Here is a 17,944-nt window from a genome sequence, read left to right as displayed (position 1 = left end):
ATTAAGGAATGAGAGATACCCTTGAAGTTCTCTGAGACTATAGATATTGCAGTAAGGAACAGCTCTTTACACAGTTCAGTTGAAGAGGAATGGACATCTCTAAAAAGGGCAATCACAGAAGTTGGAAGGAAAATCATAATTAAATAGATATTAGAAAGGTCGTAAGTAGGCTGTTAAGGTTTTTATGTTGGTAACGCCACGTAGCGCTCTGTATGAAAATCACTGACTGTGCTGTGTGAAGGATGTGGTTGGTTTGCATTGTTAGAATAGTCGCTATTGTAGCGTTGGGCAGTTGGATGTGAACAGCGCGTAGCGTTGCGTAGTTGGAGGTGAGCCGCTAGCACTGGTGGATGTGGGGAGAGAGATGGCAGAATTTTGAGAGCGGACGATCTGGACGTGTGTCCATCAGAAAGAGTAAATTTGTAATACTATATGTCACGAACTGATACACATATATGATGACTTTTAAATATTATTAAGGTAAATTCATTGTTTGTTCTCTATCAAAATCTTTCATTTGCTAACTATGCCTATCAGTAGTTAGTGCCTTCAGTAGTTAGAATCTTTTATTTAACTGGCAGTAGTGGGGCTCTTTGTACTGCTGTAGTTCGAGTAACGCATATTTTTGTGAGGTAAGTGATTTGTGAAAGGTATAGGTTAATGTTAGTCAGGGCCATTCTTTTGTAGGGCTTATTGAAAGTCAGATTGCGTTGCGCTAAAAATATTGTGTGTCAGTTTAGTGTTAATCAGAATAGGTAAACAGCGAAATGTCTGAGTACGTTCAGTTCTGCTCAGCTGGTTGAAAATCGAATAACGTAAGGGGTTTATCAGCACAGTAATTCACTAATTTTTCTAAGGGAACGTTTCAAGGTAACTGCGAAAAATACATGGGCAATAAAGGAAATATTTCAGTTGCTCGACTAAAGAGGGATGTGCAAAAATGTTCAGGAAACTTCAGGAATATAGAAATACAACTTATTTTTGAATAAAATAAATAGGAAGTGCAAGGAAGCTAAGGCGAAACGGCTACATGAAAAAGGCGAAGAAAACGAAAGGACTGACTTAGCATACAGAAAAGTCAGAACTATCTTTTGTGAAATTCAAAGCTAGGCGGTAATAATCAGAATGCATAGAGAATTCCACTGTTAATTGCAGAGGAGAGCAGATAGGTGGAAAATGTACATTCAAGGCCTCTGTGACGGGAAGGACGTGATGGAAGAAGAAACATGAACCGACAACATGGAAATAGAGGATCCAGCATTGGAATCAGAATTTACACGAGCTTTGGATGACTTAAGATATAATAAGGCAGAAGGTATAAATAACATTCTATCCGAATTTCTAAAATATTGGGGAAAGTGGCAACGAAACTACTATCCACGTTGGTGTGTAAAATGTATGAGATTGGCGACATAGCACCATATTTTCCGAAAACCGTTTATCCACAGAATACCGAAGACAGCAATCGCTAGCAACTGCTAGAATTTTCGCCCAATCAGCTTAAAAGCATCCATATTGCTCACAAGAATTATGACTGAAGAATGGAAAAGAAAATTGAGGAATTGTTAGACAGCGACAGCGATCACTTTGGTAAAGGCACCAAAGAGACATTTCTGACGTTGTGGGTAATAATGGAAGGACGACGAGAACAAAATCAAGACACGTTAATAAAATTTGTCCACCTGGAAAAAACCGTTCGAAAATGTAAAATGGTACAAGATATTTGAAATTCTGAGAAAAATAAGTGTAATCAATAGGGAAACACGAGTGATACACAGTACGTAGAAGACTCGAGAGCGAATAATAGGAGTGAAAGACGAAGAACGAAGTGTTTGGATTAAAAAGGGTGTGAGACAGGTATGTGGTCTTTTACCCTACTGTTGAATCTATACATCGAAGAAGTAATGACGGAAATAAGAGAAAGATTCAAGAGTGGGACTAAATTGCAAGGTGAAACGACATCAGTGATCAGAATGCGGCGAATGGAATGAACAGTCTGATGGTATAGAATGTGGATTGAGAGTAAATCAAAGAAAGATGAGGGTAATGAAACGTAGCATAAATGAGAACTGCGACAAACTTAACTTCAGAATTGAGGATCAAGAAGTAGACGAAGTTAAAGGATTCTGCTACCTAAGCATGAAATAACCAGTGACGGACGGAGCAAGGGCGACATAAAAAATACACTAGCACTGGCAAAAACGGCATTCCTGGGCAAGAAAAGTCTACTGGTATCAAACATAGAACTTAATTTAAGGTTTAAGGAAGAAATTTCTGATAATGTACGTTTGAGGTATAGAACTGAATGATAGAGGAACATGGACAATGGGCAAACAGGAATAGGAGAGAATCGAAGCATTTGAGATGTGGTGCTACAGAAGAACGATGAAAATCACATGGACTGATAAATAACGAGGATCCACTGAATCTGCGAAGAAAGGAATATAAGGAAAACTGACGAGGAGGAGGAACAGAATCATAGGATATGTGCTGAGGCAATGAGGATTGACCTCTGTGGTACTAGAGGTAACTGTAAAAGGTAAAGTGTGTAGGGGAGGGCAGAGATTGGAATACATCCAGCAAATACTATAGGATGCAGAGTGCAAGTGGCACTTCGAAATGAAGACATTGGCGCAGGAGGAGAATTCGTGACACTCCGCAGCAAACCAGTCAGTAGATTGATGACTCACAAAGAGGAATTATTATGCGTTACGGTGTGTTAGCTCAGGCGCACTCAAATATATTAAGATATTGGCAGCGCATCCAAAGTAAACGAAAACTGTAATACAAAAATAGGCTTCTGGTCATTAAAGCTGCAACATAAGAAAAGATATCAAATAACCCCCTTTTGCTCATATGCGCACAATGTAATATTAGTGTTATACAATTAAATCTGAAAATGATTTAGGGATTTATAGAGTGCGGAATTCGGTACACGGACATGCCATCTTCGGTGGTAAAAGCGGTTCCACAAGGCTAGTCATCGAGTCGAACTGAGCTGGTGTGTCTTCCCATGAAGCTTCAGTTCTGTGGCTAAGTCTCTCAGTAGCAGCGGCTGGCGAGCAGAGGCGTACCTGACTGATTTCAACTCCTGACGATGTTGGTGGAGATAGCTGTCGAAATCCCGAGTGTTTTATTCGAAATGGCGCAGCTTGTAAATCGAGAAGATTTTATTGCAATTTAAATACATGTTTTCAGTAGGTAATATACTGGGCACGGTAACTGTCGAACACCCTCTGTACTGAGGTAAGTCAGGATAGCACGAGAATATGTTGTATTGCTTTATACTGATGATAGGTAACAGAGACTTCGAACATGGTACACACAAATCTTATGGTTGCTTTGTAAATTACCTGTTACGTGAATAAGGAGGCCGACCGGGGTGGCCCAGCGGTTCTAGGTGCTACAGTCTGGAACGCCACGACCGCTACGGTCGCAGGTTCGAATCCGGCCTGAGGCATGGGTGTGTGTGATGTCCTTAGCGTAATCTAGTTTAAGTAGTGTGTAAGTCTAGGGACCGATGACCTCAGCAATTTGGTCCCTTAGGTGTTCACACATTTGAACATTTTTTTGACACTGAGTGGAAATGTGAAAAATACGTCAACGGGTTAATTTGTTTGTTTTCCACATTAGCAGTTACACTAAGAGTGAAAGTAGCTGAACTTAACTACTTGAGAGGCGCAGTATTGTGCTTCTTACAGTTCAGTTCTCTGTATGACTCTGTTTCATGTGTAGAACCACTTCAGAATTCTTTGAAGAACGTATTTACCAATCTCTTCTATTGTTTCACTTTGATGGATTTGCTACAGTATTAGTATCGTCTGCAAAACATACCAGTTGTGTTCGTTCAATGTTTAGTGGAAAGTCATTCACATATATAACTAACAGAAGTGGACGCAAAATTGAAGACTGTCGGACATCCTTTGTCATTTCTCCCCAGTCACTAAAATTTTCAAACCTTCTAACATTGTTTGAATTATTCAGCACAACTTTTTGCATTCATGATTCAAAACAACTGTGCGAAAAACCATCGACTGTATGGAATTTGAGTTTTTCTGACAGAGTAACATGATCTACACAACAAACGCCTTGAGAGTGTCATAAAAAATACGAACTAGCTGTATTTTATTATTAAAGGTTCAAATGGTTCAAATGGCTCTGAGCACTATGGGACTTAACTGCTGAGGTCATCAGTCCCCTAGAACTTAGAACTACTTAAACCTAGCTAACCCAAGGACATCACACACATCCATTCGAACCTGCGACCGTAGCGGTCGCGCGGTTCCAGACTGTAGCGCCTAGAACCGCTCGGCCACTGCGGCTGGCTATTATTAAAGGTTTGTACCATTGGTTGAGTGAATGTACACCCTAAGACAAAGGAAACAAAAGGACGCAGCATGAAGGAATTATTCTAGCGGGACGGAAATCGATAGCTGTGATTTAAATGTACAGACAAACAAATAATCGCAATGATTTCTTCAAGAGAAAGAAAATCACAAATGGAGCAAGCCAGTAACGCGTTGGTCCATCTCTGGCCCTTATGCAAGCAGGTATTCGGCTTCCCATTGATTGAAAAAGTTGTTGGATGTCCTCTAGAGGGACGTCGTAGCAAATTCTATCCAACTGGTGTGTTTTATCGTGACAATTCCAACGGTGTGTGGCGGAGGGCCCTTTACGTGCCACTGTCATTAACTCCCTTTTCTGTTCCAGTCGCGTATGGTTCGCGGGAAGAACGACTGTCTGAAAGCCTCCGTGCGCACTCGAATCTCTCTAATTTTACATTCGTGATCTCCACGGGAGGTATAAGTAGGGGGAAGCAGTATATTCGATACCTCATCCAGAAACGCACCCTCTCGAAACCTGGCGAGCAAGCTACACCGCGATGCAGAGCGCCTCTCTTGCAGAGTCTGCCACTTGAGTTTGCTAAACATTTCCGTAACGCTATCACGTTACCAAATAACCCTGTGACGAAACGCGCCGCTCTTCTTTGGATCTTCTCTATCTCTAATTTGTGAAACTCTCTTCAGGAGATCGTCCATTTTTTCTGGAATTAATCATTTGTTTTCCTTTACATATACAACGCATTCGAATAATTCCTTCACGGAGTGTCGTTATTTTTGGCCTTAGAGTGTATAAATAACAACGTTCCTTATTCTTGGAGCCTTCACACACGAATATCTCTATGGCGACCCTCTATGCAGAAGCAAGAGTCGTCTGCAAAGACTACGTTGGACCTCTCCAGCGTACAGCGATGACGTTAGGTGCACCTCTTTCCACTACCGCGTCAAGGAAGTCATAATAATGGTCCCCACGCTGACAGCTCCAGCTGCCCTCACACTGCTCGCGTGGGTATTTGTAATTCTGCAGACAAGCCTGCCTCTGACTCAAGTTACGTAACGTGGCTGTGGAGTCCTGCACGTCGAGCAAATTAGAGTCTGTACTGGCGGGCGCACGTTGAGTATGGCTTTCCTAAACACACCGATTCCATATTCGAATGGCAGATGTGGGATACCTACTAATGCTAGCAGCAGTGCCGCTGATCGATAAACTGCATTCTCGATGATAATCAAAGTTTCCGTTGTCAAATTTCGACACAAAGCACCACTTATTTTTTTTAGAAAACGCGCTTTCAGTATGCTATTGTGTTTTTGATACTCCTTTGCTTGTCCCTAGACCAAGCGGTTCTAGGCGCAAGTTCGAATCCTGCCTTGGGCATGGATGTGTGTGATGTACTTAGGTTAGTTAGGTTTAAGTAGTTCTAAGTTCTAGGGGACTGGTGACCTCAGACGTTAAGTCCCATAGTGATCAGAGCCATTTCGTAGAACGCAATCGGTTGCTGACGGATCCACAACCGCGTTCACTCTTGCTGTTGCACTGAAACCGATCTCCATGCAGGTCTTTCTGCAGGTCGCCAAAGGTATGAAAATCACACGATAAAGGATCCGGGCTGTACGGCGGATGTTGCAGTGCTGCCTAATTAAACTGCTGAAGCGTAGCCTCCGTCCTATTGGCAGTGTGGCGGCGGGTGTTATCGTCTTACAGGATGATTCCACCCGACAGCATTCCGACAGCCCTAGGTCAAATGGCATCTCCACATCTTTCTCGCCAAAGAAATCCAAAGTTGTTCATACGTTTCCCGGTAAGGTTATGGCGACCTCTAGTGTGGAACCAGAATCAGAGCGCAGCGTTGGGAAGACACTTTGCAGAAATTGCGGCGCGCGATGAAGACAAAATGCCCAGGAATGCTGTCGGATGGAATCATATTTTGCTCTATAATACCCGCCCCCAAGTGTCAATCGGACGAAATCAGCGATTTAGTTGGGAAGCACTGCAGCATCCACCGTTCAGTCCGGATCCTTCACTGTGTGATTTTAACATCCTTTACGACCTGGAGAAAGCCTGCGTGGACATCAGTTTCAGTCGGACGAGGACGTGCAAGAGTGGGTGCTGTTGAGGTCTCGTCAGCCGCCGATTGTGCTCTACAGCAGGACTTGATGATATCGTCTCCCAGTGGGGTAAATGTCTTAACGCGTGTGTTAATTACTTTGACTGAAACTATTCCTTGGCCCCGTTGTGACAGGTGTTCGGTTTTCATTTGACTGACCGTTATAGATGGCGTATGGTCTCTGTGCCAAGCTGTGCTTCCATCTGAAGCTCCAAAATTTTAAGATATGCTAAGTTATTTTTGTTGAGTGCAATTCTACTAGTTAAAGACCTAATGCAGTATTTCTGTACTTTTATTATCAGAAATAAAGCGTGACACCTCATTACTAATGGCACTTGGGACAGAAACCCTGTCACTTTTCAGACCGTGGCTGTGTAGAAAATACAAGGTGATTTCCGCAAAGATGAAATATCAAGCAGCCACTGCTAATATTGCTACTTGTTTATCCCAATACCGCCGTTACCGTTTTCAAAGCGACAGGTTTATCTTCAGACTGCTGTTCACGTTTATATTACATTTGTTGTTTGCGTTAATTGTTTAAAAAACAGACAATAACTAATGTAAACGAAGAAACAAGTTAGGTAAACGTGAACAGCCGTCTGAAAACGAATTCGTTGTTTCGAAACTAGTAACGGCACAGTTTGTGTAAATAATATGAGTATTTTTTCCCTTACTTCCAAAAATCAGTTTTTATAAACTTCCTTGTTGCCATCTACAAACAGTCAGTTTCCGGGTTCTCATTAAAGTATTTATTTTTTAAATGTCTCTAATTTTTTTTCGCTACTGTTGTGAGAACCATAATCCTGTAGTATCTTTCTCAATTTTTTGGATACAAATCAGTTATGTATAAACAGAGTTATATTGATTTTTCATTCTCCTGACTAATGCCAGATTTGGCCCTTTGGTTTTCCATTGCCGCTGCTGGTTATTAAGGGTGTACAGGGTGACCCGAAAGTTCGTTAACATTTTAAAAATCAATTCAATACTTATCGGAATAATCTAGGTAGATGGGTAAAAATTGAAATACATACTTGAAATGACACTGGAACCAAGAAAAGGGTACAAAATGACCAACCGATGGCACTTCATACGATACAAAACCAATAATTAGAATAACACTTGTTATCTTATGAACAGCACTGTACAGCATATCAGCAGGTGTGGTGAGAGACTGCCTCTGCTGTCGTCTTGTAGCGTCCCTACTGAGATCGGACGGTCGCGGTAGACTTGTGCCTTCAAGTAACCCCACAATCAATAGTTATGCGGATTGAGATCTGGGGACCTTACCAAACTATATGCTCAAGAGATCTTTCACACGTTTAACCATGTGGGGTGGAGGCCATCCTGGATTAGTCATACCTTCCTGCGTGTGTTTATCAGCCATGTTAGAGATGATCTGACTCGCTTTCTCACTACAGCTCATTTTATACATGACTCTCATGCGGCGTCACTGACTTGTTCCAGTCCAGCGCCATCTCTCGGTCAGTTTTTGCACATGCTTTTTGTTTCAATAAAACCCCGTGACATTTCAGGCATGTGTGTCAACTTTTACCTCCGTGAATTAGTGCATTTTTAAATGTTAACAGAGTTCTGGATCATCCTGTAGGAGACTTCGTAGATCTTTGGCGTCTGTTACACGGTATCTACAAGTTACTGCGATTTAAATGGCCTGCAGTTTACTAGTTATAAAAGAACTTCAAAGTAAACTCAAAGAACAGCTTGTACACACAATAAATCCCAATTACACCACCACAGAACTTTAAATTAAATCACATGTAACAGGAAAGCACGTTGAATACTTTTCATAGCCGTTATGCGTTACATTGTCAACGAGCTCAGTTGCTGCTGAGTAGCTGATTGTGCCCAAAAGCCTACATTTAGGAACGGAGCTTTGCTGAACTAATCTCGAAAACATCTCTGTCATTTCATTGAACGGACCCAGACACCCGGCAGCAAGCAGGATTTCAAGCTTCTTTCCCTAGTAACTGCCGAGCTGTTCTGGAAATATAAATTAAATAAACAAGTGGCGCGTTGTTTATTGATGACGGTTGACGTGAGCATTTGCAGCCGAGGTGAGGCGCGCATGCAAGACATAAGACAAGGCGAGTCTGCCTCGCCAGCTGCGCAGTCAACGCTGTGGTTTGGTAAGGGAAGAGGTCCGGGTTCGGTTCCTGGGCAGGTCAGGGTTTTCTCCGCTCGGGGACTGTATATTGTGCTGACCTTACTTTCGTATCGTCATAATTGACATCCCACTTTATAATGGCTGAATGAGCACGGCCCGAAAGCCAATAAATCGAGGGAAAAGAAGTAGAGTTGCGCGGAGTCGGCGACACCAACTGAGGTGTCCGCATTCCTTCCAATGCCACGCCGAGCTGTGCTGGCGACTCTGAGGCGTGACTCAACCTGGCCCTGACCTAACGGCGCCGGCGGGCACTCCGCCAGCTTTCGGTGAGCCGCGTCTCGTTTGGTGGTTCTCTCCAGAGCAACTAACCTTAAACCGAGTCTTCCATGGACACAAACATTGTAAAGGGCGCCACAGTATTTAAAAAGATACTTTTGGGAGGTAATAAGACCTACCAGGGAAACAGCTGCTGAGGGCAACCCAAAATTAATCATGAATTCCGAAGCGCTGCGTAGCTTGGGCTTATTATACTCACTTTTGGCATAATACCTGTTAAACCCCAGAAATAAATCAGACAGGTTGTAAGTAGACTGTTTAGGTTTTTATGTTGGTAACGTCACGTAGCGCTCTGTATGAAAATCACTGGCTGTGTTGTGTGCAGTCTGTGGCTGGTTGGCATTGTCGGAATAATCACTATTGTAGTGTTGGGCAGCTGGATGTGAACAGCGCGTAGTGTTGCGCAGTTGGGGGTGAGCCGCCAGGAGTGGTGTATGTGAGGAGGGAGATGGCAGAATTTTGAGAGTGGACGATCTGGACGTGTGTCCATCAGAAAGAGTAAATTTGTAATACTCGATATCATGAACTCTTTTGAACATTGTTAAGGTAAATACATTCTTCGTTCTCTATGAAAATCTTTCATTTGCTAACTATGCCTATCAGTAGTTAGTGCCTTCAGTAGTTAGAATCTTTTATTTAGCTGGCAGTATTGGCGCTCGCTGTATTGCAGTAGTTTGAGTAACGAAGATTTTTGTGAGGTAAGTGATTCATGAAAGGTATAGGTTATTGTAAGTCAGGGCGATTCTTTTGTAGGGATTACTGAAAGTCAGATTGCGTTGCGCTAAAAATATTGTGTGTCGGTTTAGTGTTGATCAGAATAAGTAAAGAGAGAAATGTCTGAGTACGTTCAGTTCCACTCAGCTGTTTGAAAATCAAATGGCGTAAGAGGCTTTTCAGCACTGTAATCACTAATTTTTTCTAAGGGGACGTTTCAAGGTATTCAACAGTGAGCACTGGGATATTATATCTAGTTTACCTCCACAGCCACTAACAATTAGTTTAGGACGTGCACACAGCAGTATATTGTTTGTATTTTACTATAGATCCGCGTTACTAAAGACACGTCGTGTTCAATCAATTGGATTTTGTCACTGAGCTTTGCTGTCAGTGCAACGACTAAATCGGCTGTATCTGTATAATAATATTCCAGTGAAAGTCTTTACTTCTCAACAAGCTGGCGCCAATGGTATGTGTTACACCACGAACACCTTGATCCAATGCCGCCAAGCGGGTAATCCTGTAATCCACGCCTGTCGGCTATGACTATTAAAATTTCATCTTTAGGAAAGCTTATTTTCAACACAGAAATAGTCGTAGAGCCGAAGAATGGTATGAGTGTTATTGAGTTTACCTAATGTCACTGGGACTTCTCAGATGAAGATCACAACACAACATCCTCATTTATTTATTTATTCGTTCAGCATTTACAAAGACATTCATGACATAATGTATTATCTAAAGTGTTCTAATATCTCTATATTTGCAAGATTCTTTACATAAGTTCTTATAATACTATAACATATTACAAATAGTCTTGAGCCGCTCTAGGGATGACTCAGGGAGTCTGTGTGTGTCCTTCAGGTCACCTTCTGAGCCATGCATTTCATGCATAAGCAAGTGCTCCATAGCTCGGATTTCTCCCTGTTCATTTGCTGATTACACCTACCAGCACTCGTCTTGACGCTGGTCCAAGTTGTCCAGTCTTTCCTCAGGAGATTAAAGCCACTGATTTCTTGTTGGGGTCGCCCACTAAGTCTCAGTTCTTATGTCGATTTACTGTCCATAGTTATTTCCGAGCTGACTTCGCGTCGAAGTCTTGCAGTTCGCCGATTTTCCGTAAAGGTGACCTGGGTCTTGGTTTATAGGGCGTTCTGGGATGTTTAGGATTTTTTTTCTATTATATTGTATCTAACTGAGATCGCCTAATTTCAGGGGCGTCTATGTACGATAGGACGGGTAGCGAGGCAGATGGGGTGGCCCTGAATGTCCCAGAGCTTGTCCGCATTGTCTCCTTCAGCTGGTCGTCCACTTCTCTTCCAGACTTGCGTACAGTATTCAGCCACTCTGTTGAATACGGCTAGCGCTGAAGTCCTAAATGTGCTCGATCCACAACATCATTTCGTTCCAGATAGCATTACGGTATTTTTGTTTCTGTTTTGTACCATATAGGTGTGAGTTATACGTTAGAATGCGATCTAATTTCTCTCCCAAGTATTTAGGCTTATCCTCGTACTTGATGTGTTGCCCATTCATAGAGTGTTGCACTTTTCTGTTTCTCTGTTGTTAATGTGCATTAGGTCCTTGTCATTTTATTAAGGTTTGGATGTAGATGGCACTTGGAGTAGTAAGTGTTCAGTACTTCCAGGTCTGCAGTCAATATTTGTCGAAGTCGTTAAAATTTTTGCTTTGATATGCGATGTCTAGGTCGTTCGCATAGTCAAAGTTACGTGATTTTGTGTCTGACATGTCGGCAATACACAGGGTGTAAATTTCAAGTTGACAAACCAGAATAACTCGAAAAATAAGCTTTACACGAAAAAATGTGTAGAATCCAAAGTTGATTATTTTCGAGGGGGACATCTGCTGGTGCTAAAATTAGCCCGCCACCACAGCCCCCTAGGGGTGGGGCAGGAGCCAACTTTAAAATTTCAAATGGGAACCCCCATTCATTTTTTATTGCAGAATCAGATTCTACATAAAAAACGACGTACATTTTGTCTTAAACATTTGTTTTGGTTCTTGGTAGTTGGCGCTGTAATTCAAAAAAATCCATGTTCCCATCTTTACGTGGACAACGGTAACTACTGTGGTCACTTTGCTTCCTCCATGTTGAACAAAAGCGAACTTGTATTCAAAGTGAGTAGTGTGACCACGTGTCCGATGTTTATTAAGTCGGAAATCGCCTTTGTTGGCTTCGAGAGCGTTTTGTCGACCCCGCGCAACAATGTCTTAAGTCAAGGAACTTTACCTCAAGGAACTTTTTGTATACTACAATCTGGATATATATAGCTTTGTAGTAATTGTTGTGTCTATCTGTGAAAATAGCACCTGAAACATTGTAATGCGAGCAACGTATTCATGTTTTTATGTTCGAGTTCTTAGCGATAACCAAAATATACGCATTTATGACAAAATTTAGCTGAAATATGATCTACGATGGTACAAGTTGGTCGAAATATGATCAGTTTCTAAAACTGTGTAAATATGACCTTATATGAACAATAAAAATACATTTTTGTTCACTGCAAAATCTGGATTCGTGCATAAATTGTTGTAAAATTCCCCCTAAGTTTCAAGAAAAACGTTTGACTTATCGTTAAGATTCGGACCCTAATTATAACTTACGGCGACCACGGTTAACTTAAAAAACTCGATATAACAGCGCATGGCTATTATTTTGTTTATGGGTATTAGCTTCCTGACTGCTGTGGCATATCATGATGTTCTCTGTGACAACCTCTTCATCTCAGAGTAACACTTTCGCCAAACAGCCTCATTAGTAGTTGTGTCTACGCCAGTCACTTCCCCTACAACGTTTGCCCTCGACGGCTCCATCTAGAATCAGTGATGTCTTAATACATGCCTGTTATCTTGTCCCACCTCTAGCGTTTTCCTCATTTTTCCTGCCTCGTCCGTCCTGTGTAGGACCTCCCTAGTACGTATCTCATCAATGAATTTACTTTTGAGCACGATTTTGCAACATCAAATCGCAATTACACTGATCAGCCAGAACATTTTGACCACCTACCGAATAACCATTGCGCGCAGCTCTGGCGCGGATCACAGCGGCGATGCATCGTGAGTTGGAAGCAATGAGACCTTATCAGGCCCCTGGAGAAAGTTGGCACCACATTTGCACATTCGAGTCAACTAATTCCCATACGTTCCGGGGAGGGTAGCGATGAGCTCTGACGGCACGTGCAATCACATCTTAGACGCGTTCGATCGGGTTGAGATCCGGCGAGTTGGGGGGCGAGCACACCAATTGGAAGTCGCCACTGTGTTCGCCCACTCTATCACATTCCTTGCCTTGTGCAATGGCGCATTATCCTGTTGAAGAGTGCCACTGCCGTCGGCAAACACGATCGTCATAAAGGGGTGTACGTGGTCTGCAACGAGTGCATGATACTCCTTGGCCGTCATGGTGCGTTGTACGAGCTGCTCTGTACCATGGATGTTTACTTGAATATTCCCCAGAGCACAACTGAGCCGTCACCAGATAGTCTCGTTGTACAGGAGCCAAAGAAATGCTCCTCTGGAAAACGACGGAATCGCGCTCTCCCATCCATATGATGAAGAAGGTATCGGAATTCAGCAGACCATGCAACGCTCTGCCGTTGCGCCAACGTCCAGTTCCGATGTTGACGTGGCCATTTCAGTTGTAGTTGCCGATGTTGTGGTGTTAACATTGGCACATGCATGTGCCATCTGCAGGGGGCCCACAGTTTCCGGTGCACTGTGTGTCATACACTCGTATAATCTCCTCAGCATTGAAGTATGGTGTTAGTTCCGCACAGTTCTCCATCTTTCCTGTTTTACCAGTCTGCCCAGCCTACGACGCCCAATATCTGTAATGAGCGGTGGCTGCCCAATCCCAGACGTCTGGACATAGTTTTACCTTGGCTTTGCCACTGTTGTTGACACTCACCACAGCAACACCCGAGGAGTCGTGCAGTTTCTGAAATACTCCTGACGAGCCTCCGGGGCATAACAATCCGCCCCCGGTCAAACTCATATAGCACGCTCACTGACCAGGAATCATTTCTCGCTAGGTGACGCTGCTATGGCCTGGATGGGTTCATACTGATAGTACGTCGGTGGTCCTAATGTTCTGGCTAACCAGTGTATTTCGGGTCTCTTTCCAGTTTTTTCACGATTACATAAAATGCTGCTGTATAGTGAATACCAAACACCATGTGAGAACAGCTAAACATAGATGTCCTATTAATGTTACTGCTTCACCAAACATAAGAGATTTTTTTGAAGCCATAACAGTGATACTGAGTGTGTAGGGGAGACTTTCAGTATATACTGTACAACATTTGCTAAATTTTAAAATTAATTCAGAACAGCCTTGTTGTGAATTTTAAGATGTAATTAAAACAAACGAACCATTTATACAAAAGGGTCGTGCCTAATGAACATTTAACAGACTTCTGGCTGGTTTAATGCTGCCCGCCACGAACTCCTCGTCGTCTCAGAGTGGCACTTTCAACCTAAATCGTAAACTATTTGCTGGATGTATTCCAGCCTCTGTCTTCCTGGGGAGTTGCATAGGGTGAAAACTGTAGGGGAAGGTAGAGGAAGCGAATAATATACCTGAATAAATAAAAGTTTAACATTCCGACAAATTGTTAAGACTTTTAAGTAATTTCAAAAATATGACCTGGGATGGACCCAAAAAAATATTTACGAACTTCCAGCATGCTGGTGTACATGTGGATCAGCAAATTTTGTTAATAAGTCCAAAGTTGAAAATTTTACTTTTTTTTATTCACTTTATGACTAATTTCGGGCTGAGACCCATTTTCAGATCATCGTAACACAGTCAAAAATGGTATTTCCGAAGACGTGAAAAACATGACAAAAATGTGCAACGAACAGTTACAGCACATACAAATAACATGCAGCGTATCTGTTCGTTATACTTTTTTTGACAGTTTTCACATCTTCGGAAATACCATTTCTGACTATGTTACTATGACTAGAAAATGGGTCTCGGCCAGAAACTAGTCATCGATTGGATAAAAAAAGTAAAATTTGCAACTCTGGACTGGTTTTTCGTTGTACTATCAAACAAATATAGTCACAAGTCCTGGGTTACAAGCAGAAAACTGCCTTCTTTTTCTTCTGTTTCTGTCATTTTGGAATGTCAAATCCCAAAGACAACGGCGCGCCTGAAAATGTTCACTTATTTTTAAAATGTTGTCTCTACGGCAGGCAGGTATAATCTGACTCTGGAAAGATACAGACTACTATAAATTATGTGACATTGTCATATGTGCCCCGTTTCGTTTGGAACGTGAAACTTGAGACTTTTATATCGCGACATTTGCGAAGCACAAGAAAATTGTCACGGAACAGCCCTGAAACTTTTCCCAAGACTCTTGTTCGGCGACTTTATTGTTAGGCGTGAACGAGGCACATTCAGCATAGTAAGGGGAGCCGCAAGAAATAGCACAGAAAAATCTCCCAACCATCTCGACCGTCTGATTTAAGGCCACCGATATACACTGATTCAGAATACAAAATATGCATAGATATCTGCATCTACTGCATAGAAATAAGCTGCGTAGGAGCGAACATATTGAATCAGTCTTCAGCAAGAATCTGTCAACAATTAATCCAACACTCTCGACAGAATCCAATCAAGTATTCTAATACAAATTGTTCACAAGTTTGAAGAAATGTCCAGGCAAAGATTTTACCCATAAATGTTATAGCTATGCGACTAGCCGTCATCACTTAAACCCACACAGCACTTGCTAAGAAATGTAGAACCAAACTGGCCCGCTCAGGTTTATGCGCAGCCTGTAGTGTTGAAGTGAAAGTGATATACGCATATCTATGCAAGAAAAATGAAATTGATTACGGCTTGGAACTGGATGAGAAAAAAAAATCTCTCTGTCAGCAGGAAAATCTCCATAAATATGAAAAATATAGACAAAGTTTGCGGTCAGATTGGAAACGTTTCCCTGATGCTGAACATAATAACTCTGGCTAGCTTGTTGGACACTTGGCATTTTTTTCTCGCCAAACTCAGTGCATAATTGACTGGCTTGGGACTGTCGAGACAGGTAAATAAATGAAAAAGACGTGAAAGAGTATGCATCCAAGTCACTAACAAAATCATCTACTAAAACAAGACAGCAGGGAATATTATATAAAGTTACAAGGAAACTAGACTTAAATGAAGATTATTTTGAGAGTACCTAGGCTAGTGGAAGACAGTCAAAGCATTATTTGGATAAATTTTTAAAATTTTTATTTTAGGGTTATTGAAGTAAAAGAAAAAAAAATATTGTGCAGTTCATGTTCAACTTTTGTTATGAATACAGTATAATTAACAAAAATGGAAAAAATAATTTCCTCTACAAAATTTCACATATAATGTAAATATTATATGTTTACTTCCTTATAACATACGTGAAATTCTTGCTCTGTAAAAAAATCTTAAATTCTAAAGCAACTGTAGCAGTTCTGCTCTATAATTTCTCTAATTTACGTCTAAAACTAATTCAAATAATATGTAATAGAGCATGAACAAAATGCTCTGCGAGAAGACTGTGAACCTAGATTGTTTTAAAAAAGTTATTTTGTTGTGGCTATAAAATATATTGTGTTATAGTCCGCCTTATTATTATCATCAACATCATTATTATTATTGGTAACTAGCTGTACCAGGCCACGCTTTGCTGTGGCTCAGTGTGCTTAGATGGAAAAGAGAAAGCTCAAATTTCTAATATTTGTGGGAACTGGGTATGCACCGTAATCGCTTTCTCTCCCCTGCCTCTGTCCATCTTCCTCACCCTCTTTCCTTGTCGTCGCCTCCTTCTGCCCCCTCTTTCTATACATCTCCTTCTCTCCCTCTCTCTACCTATCTTGTCCTGCCCTTTCTCTCTCCATCTCCTGCTGCCCCCTCTCTCTGTCCTAAGTCCATCACCTCATCCCCCTTTCTCTGCCCATCTTCTCTTGTCCCCTCTCTCTAACCTTCTCCTCCCTCCCATTTTCTATGTCCATTTTCTCCCACCGCTCTGTCCAGCTCCTCTCCCCCCTCTCTCTGAGCTTCATCTTTGTGTATTGTAATGGCAAATTCAGATTCTGTAATAGTATTCTAATCATAAACCATTGAACCATAAACACAACTTTCCTGTTTGCTAATAACATTGCACTATTTTGTGTGTGTGTGTGTGTGCGCGTAACAGTGTTTTCCCTTTATATATTACACACACACACACACACACACACACACACACACACACACACATATGAAAAATATACGTAAGTTAAAGAAGTAGGTACCTAAAAACACGACCATATTAATAGAAACTGTAAATGTTACCAACTGAAAATCTCCGAAAATTTTTAACTGAAAGTTTTGAAATTTTGAGCCATGTAACATTGGAATATGCAGATCTTGTTACATACTGATTTTTAAAGTACATGTAATAGATAATTTTTTGTAAATTAGTAATAGGGGAAGATTGCTATAAGAAGTAGGTACCTGAAAACACGCCTATTTTAGAATAGAACGTTGTGACAAAACTTCGAAGCAATCGGTCAAGAACTGTCGGAGACACACGATTCTGAATAAAGAAGATTTTTATTTTTATTTATATAGACAGATTTTTCGATGGAAATCTGACTCCAGTTAAGCCTGGAAAGATTAAGCTTGCTTATTAATAACGGTAATAAATTTCATGAACAAATCGGCCATCATGGTGAATATTTTGTTAATACAACTGTCTAGATGTTTTACTGTATGTCTTCATTTATAATGTCGTTTCAGCTGCTGCCATCATTAGATCACAAACATAGAATGTTTAAAATAACTTTCACCATCAGTACCAGTAATACCCATGCCTAATCGAGAGCCGGCCTGTGTGGCCGAGCGGTTCTAGGCGCTTCAGTCTGGAACTGCGTGACAGCTGCGGTCGCAGGTTCGAATCCTGCCTCGGGCATGGATATATGTGATGTCCTTAGGTTAGTCAGGATTACGCAGGTCTAAGTTCTAGGGGACTGATGACCTCAGATGTTAAGTCCCATAGTGCTCAGAGCCATTTGAACCATTTGAACCAAATCGAGACGCTAAGGTCGCAATTAGGCATAAGTTTTACCGATTGTGACTCTGAACCTTGGTTTACAAGTTCTACATCTGTGAATTGATGATGGCATCAGCAGAAACAGCGTTATCAATGAAGAAATATACTAAGCGATCTAGATGGTTATATTTACATAAAAAGCAGCGTGTACATTTGATACTTACTGCTTTAGGAAGTTGTCTCGTTCAGTGGTCCCACAATGTAGCGTTTTGCAAGTGT

General features: G+C 41.5%; 1 non-coding gene across 1 annotated transcript; it reads left to right on the top strand.

Annotated features, from left to right (window-relative positions):
• The first annotated feature begins 17,500 nt into the window (after nt 1-17,500).
• Trnas-gga (transfer RNA serine (anticodon GGA)) lies at nt 17,501-17,584 on the top strand. Its single transcript is given in 2 exon segments — nt 17,501-17,540; nt 17,550-17,584. It is a non-coding gene; the product is annotated as a tRNA-Ser (tRNA).
• The last annotated feature ends 360 nt before the right edge of the window (nt 17,585-17,944 follow it).

This window comes from Schistocerca gregaria, chromosome 6 (assembly GCF_023897955.1).
Source record: "Schistocerca gregaria isolate iqSchGreg1 chromosome 6, iqSchGreg1.2, whole genome shotgun sequence".
NCBI lineage: Eukaryota > Metazoa > Arthropoda > Insecta > Orthoptera > Acrididae > Schistocerca > Schistocerca gregaria.
This window is presented reverse-complemented; position numbering and strand designations above follow the sequence as displayed.